This window comes from Sapajus apella, unplaced genomic scaffold, assembly GCF_009761245.1.
Source record: "Sapajus apella isolate SASKATOON/1434 unplaced genomic scaffold, GSC_monkey_1.0 scaffold4469, whole genome shotgun sequence".
Classification (NCBI taxonomy): domain Eukaryota; kingdom Metazoa; phylum Chordata; class Mammalia; order Primates; family Cebidae; genus Sapajus; species Sapajus apella.
The window spans coordinates 100-5,595 of NW_022441395.1; the positions used below are offsets into that span (position 1 = coordinate 100).

The 5,496-nt window shown below is 46.6% G+C and overlaps 1 long non-coding RNA gene across 1 annotated transcript; it reads right to left on the bottom strand.

Annotated features, from left to right (window-relative positions):
- Positions 1-438: 438 nt before the first annotated feature.
- Positions 439-3,361, bottom strand: LOC116547751. The gene is made up of 3 exons (XR_004267161.1): positions 2,945-3,361; positions 2,618-2,699; positions 439-614 (listed from the first exon to the last, which is right to left on the bottom strand). It is a non-coding gene; the product is annotated as an uncharacterized LOC116547751 (long non-coding RNA).
- Positions 3,362-5,496: the final 2,135 nt, after the last annotated feature.

Sequence of the window (5,496 nt, forward strand, 5' to 3'; positions counted from 1 at the left end):
CTGAATGAAGTGGTCCTGTCTACCAGGCCTCCCTAAGTGCTGGAATTATAGGCATGAGCTGCCAAGTCTGGCCAAGAATTCTTAAAAGGAACCATTCCACATAGAAGACAAAACAATCCTAAGCCTAAACATATGTAACAATATAGCTGCGTAATACCCAAGAAAAAAATGATAGGGTGTATAATTCTCCTTCTAAGAGAAATTTCAGATCTACAACCATCTCTTAGAAGCTGAAAGGCTAAGCAAAGAAAAATATGAGTAATGATTCTGAAGATTTGAACTACAGAGAAATAAACCAGAGCCAAGTACACGTAAGAGCTCTGCATCTGAGACAGTCCTTCTAGGCTCACAGGAGACACCGACATCAGCTGAACACACCCTGGACTACCGAATCAACCCATCTGCCTCCCTCGCACACTCTGACCATGAAGGGGGATTTGGGGGCTGGGGAGAAAGCTGCCAAGTATGACAAAGACTCATTTACAAGTTCTCACCTTCATAACAGGACTCCCCACAGTAACAGTGAGAGTGACACCAAATGCTGGCTAGACCGGACTTCACCTTTTAACACCACTTCACACGGAGGTCCAAATGGCACAAATATTTTCCAGATCCTAACAGAGAGAGAAATCCAAATTGAAGGTCCTTGTATCTAATTATTTTGGCAAGTATTTTCTACATATTTCCTTCGTCCAAAAGACTGAGCTAGATGCTTAGGATATGAATGATATTCCCACCTTTAGAGCTTATGCTCCAAAGAATACAGACAAGGAGAGAGACGATCACAATGCCACGTGCACAGGGGGTGTGAGCAGCCATGGTGCTGCCAGAACGCTGTTTATAAGAAGTCTGGGAAGAATGGAGGAAAGTGTCCCAGAAGGAGCCAGCCCAGGGAAGCTGAGGACAAGCAGTCCAGGCACAGGCACTCACACTGGTGCGGGTAGGACTCCTCTTCTGTAAGGTCCTAAGAGCAGGCTGAGCACATAAGAGAGTTCTGTAACCCAGGCAGGGGGAGAAGCCACGTGTGTCTCAGAGCAGAGTGTGCTTCAAGCGAGGGTAATACACGCAAGCTCAACACCTTGACAAGGGAGCTCTGGCTCTAAGTTGATATTCATTTATGGTTTGAGGGCCCAGAATTCATGGGCCTGGAGAAGAAATGAAGAAATATATCTTAACAGCTGACAAAGTCAACTAGTCGTTTCTGGGAGAAAAAGAAAAGGCGAATGAGAAACATCAATACACCGTGCGGTGGGGACAAAAGCCAGGCTCATCGCTGAGGTCCCGCAGCCCCACGCCACCCCGCCTGTGATGACAACTCTGGCCACCCCTCCCTTGTCACTCTCAGTGGGGATCTTCTCTTCTGCCCCCCACTTCCAAAGACAACACTGCTCCATTCACACGCTCATGGGCACCCCTAAAAAGTCTTCACAGCCCACCTTTCACCTCAACCCTTTCCTTCAATCACCTGCTTTTCATCTAAGCTGAGGATCTGAAAGTAGAGGGGAAAAGCCAGGAAAGGGGAGGTGGGAGGGGGCAACCTGATTTCACCAGGTAAACAAGGGCCGCCAAGAGGCACGTGGGAAGACAAACCTCTCCACCAATGCTGGTTTGCAAGTAGTGGTCACAAAACTGGGACATTGAAACACAGCAGCTGCTGACCCTCTTCCCTTCCCCACTCCCTGCCATTCAAATGGTCGTTGTAACCAGGAAAGATGTGGAGTCTGGAATTACAGCAGCTACAATTGAGCATGTGAGAGACTCTTGCCTTCAGAGTTCATGCTAAAACTGCATTTCCAGGTATTTCAAAAGCTTATGTAAGGCAACTGTCAGATAAATTAGTAAAAAAGACTCCCCTTACCAAGTGAAGGCAGAGCCCCAAGATTGACTTGTTTCTCTCCTTCTTTCTTTTGATAAATGACAATAAGTTGCACTCAGTCCCATTTTACAAAATGAACAAGTAGAGGGACCAGGATCTCTGAGCTTTCAGTGATTGTAATAATAGTGCTACAAACAAATTTGTATGATTTTATAAATTAATAACAATGAAATATAAATGACACAAAAAGTAAAATATTCAGATTTCAGTGTACATTGTAACATGTACTATGACAAAATGGGGCCTGAGGAGAAGATCCATGGCAGTGCCGGTGTGAGGTGGAAAGGGGCAGGGAGAGCCTGGCCCTGAGAAAGGAGAAATCAAGCACTGACTCTGAGTGCAACTGTTACATCAAAGAAGAGCACCCGGGAAGGCTGCCTTCTCCCCACTGACGTGGAGCTGAGGACCCCAATGCCTGCAGCATTGAGCACAGGAAGGTGGGTCTGGGAAGCTGTCCCAACACAACAGGCATGGGGAAGCGTCCCCTCCTCAGGCACTCAGACACTCCCTGGGTGAGAATAAGGCACAAAGATGCAACTGACAGCAGACCCCTGACCAGAGCTCAATGGGTTCAATGACAACGAGTCCATGAGATGGCCTGTGTATTGCTCAGAGCTACAGTTCAAAGTGATCCAGATGCAGGAGTCCTTGTCACTGCCTGAGCCTCGACAGAGGCCTAGCAACAATTTTTCCTGCCTCCATCCAGCCCGGGAAAAAGAATTAAAATTACATCGAACTCACCATTATAGCTACTGAATTCTTTGGTGTCACTGTCAGTCATGTCTTCCTGTTTTCTCTCACAAATCTTAAGCCACTGCTTAACCTAAAAGAAAACCACAGACGCTCTAACTTTCCAGATGTGGAGCCTAGCCAACCCGTCTTTGCCCCATCCTCACGCAGTTGCTCTGGAGGGCAGAGAAGACAGCACCCCAGTAGCATGTGTGCCATGTCAGGAAAAGCACCACTCCCAGCTATGGGGGTGCGGTGACCACCAGCGAGAGAGCAGCTGCCCCACAGATGCCCCTGAGGGAGCTGCCTCTCCACCGCAACAGCCACCCAGAGACTCACAGGTGGAAGCACTCGCTCACTCTGGGATTCAACTCTAAACGGGACATCTCCTCGGTGAAATCATCGCAAAACTGCAACAACAGAGCAAAAGAGAGGTAAGGAAGACAAAGCCACAGGCAGCCTGTCGCCTGCATAGGCGCTTGGGGTGTTTTAAGCCATCTTCAAGAACGCTTGCACAAAAATATGTTGTGGTGCTCTGAGTTTAAGACAAAACACAAAGCTTACAAGAAATTAAGGCCAACCTGTAACTCCATGAAACAAACTAGCTTTGTGGGGTCATTTGAAAAAAATTCAACTATTAAATAACAACAACAACAACAGAGCAAAAGCATCTCACCCCATCCTGATGTCACTCTTGAATCCCGTGGTTCCTTTCTGCAGTTTGAACCAACAGACTGCACAGGAAGGGGTTTCGCTGTGCTTAGCAGGTTCCCATGTAAGGCATTAGAACCTGGGTTGCAGATGGAAGAGGAACCCATCCATCCAGAGACAGTATTTGGTCCCAAATCCCCAGCCACAGAGTTCTGCACATGTTCTCCCATGACAGCTGGACAGGGACAGCCTCCTGAGAAGCCACAGCCTGGCACTGAGGCAAGGTGACACTTTCAGCTGAAGGCAATGTTCTTAAATTCCTCTGGGTGAAGAAAGCTGTGATGGGAGGGGTCACATCAAGGGTGGAGTCACCGCAGCAGGCATGTTCCGCGTCTCAGCTGCAGAGCCATGAATGGTTCCGCTGGGAACAGGGCCTGGTCTCCGAGCTCACTACTTGCAGCTGACTGAGTTGTAGAGATGATTCCTTGATCTTCATCCACAGTCCCCCGCTAGGACACAGGGAGGTGTGAGTAGCTGATCCCGTCTGATGACTCAGACCTGACTTGCTCAGGAGAGCAGGCCTGACTGGGTCCACTTCCTTGAGGCTGCAGGTCAAGTTCACCTCACTGGGTTCCAACAGATGTCCACTTTTGGAGGAGGGATCTTCACTTGATCGAAGGTTGGGTTCTCCATCTTTAGGCTTGCTACTCAGAGAAGCAGTTTCAGTCATTATTTCATAACAGAGTTGTTTGGATAATAGATGGTAATGTTCCTTTTCCTGTGTTCTGAAATGAAATCTTTTCTCTCAGTTTCTCCACAGCCTGTTCCTCTGATGGGGCTGGGCTGGCTGGAACAATTGTGGTGCTCGTCTCACTGGTGATATCACTCTAACTGTGACAACGTTTTTAAAAATAATCAAGATAAACAATATCACAAATTGAAGTCATGCTGGTATAAACTCAGATAACGTAATAAAGAAATCTACATGGGTTATCTTTCTGAAATAGATGTGGTCTACACAAAACAGTTATCTTGCAACTGGGAAATGCAGGCTATTAGAAAGTTTACATTTGTTTCTTTGTAAAAAATATAATATGAGGAAAATAAGCAGGAGATATACACCAGTTTTATCTGAAATGTACATAGATAAAGGACGAGAGGCAAGTAAGTTTTTGAAAATTTAAGAAACTTGTGTAAACTTTATAATGAAAATCTAAATACATTAGTCATGAGGGGGAGTGGGGATCAGAGGCGCAGCCGGCTTGCAGGGTCCTGCCCCCCATCTGTCCCTGCTGCTGCCTGTGCTTGAAGAGTCAAAGATGTTGGCTCTTGCACAGTCAGACTAGGACTCAGGATCAAGAAACACATACAAACCCACACAACCACCTGGAAACTGAACAACCTGTTTCTGAGTGTTAACTGGAAATGCTGTCTCAAAAAAAAAAGAAATACTAGACTTCCATAGAATCAACCCAAATGCCCATCAATGATAGACCAGACAAAGAAAATGTGGTACATATACACCATGGAATACTACGCAGCCATAAAAAACGAGTTTGTGTCCTTTGTAGGGACTTGGATGGATCTGGAAACCATCGTTATCAGCAAACTAACACAAGAACAGAAAGCCAAACACTGTATGTTCTCACTCATAGGTGGGTGTTGAACAACGAGAAGATGTGGACTCAGGGAGAGGAGCATCACACACTGGGGGCAGTTCAAGGGGGTAGGGAGAGACAGCGGGTGGTGGGGAGAGAGGGGAGGGTGGGAAGGTTTAATATGGGGAGAAATGCCAGATATATGCACCTAAAGTAAATAAATTAATTTAAAAAAAAAAAGATGTTGGCTCTTACGAGCAACTGTGTCTAAATGTGTGTGGTTCTATTAATGCATGACTTATCGCTGTAATTCCACACCACTTGACATTTGGGAGAAGCTTAGCACAAGCAGTGGATAGAATAATGTCTCCTCTGGCTCCTTCTAAGCCTGTTCACAATAAGGCTGGGTTTGGCAGTGAGCACTGTGGCTCCTTCCAGTTACAGAGGAGCCCAGGGCCTGGGGGTGGCAGCACGGCGTCTTCACAGGCTAAGCCTCCAAACGCCATGACCTGCCATTCTGCAGACCTAAGCCAGGTTATACTTTCACCGTCAGAGGCTATGCTGAACAGCAACCTCACTGCTTCCTTTAAATGCTTTTATTCCTTCAGATTTCATTTCTCTTTTTTGTCACTTTTCTTCCAT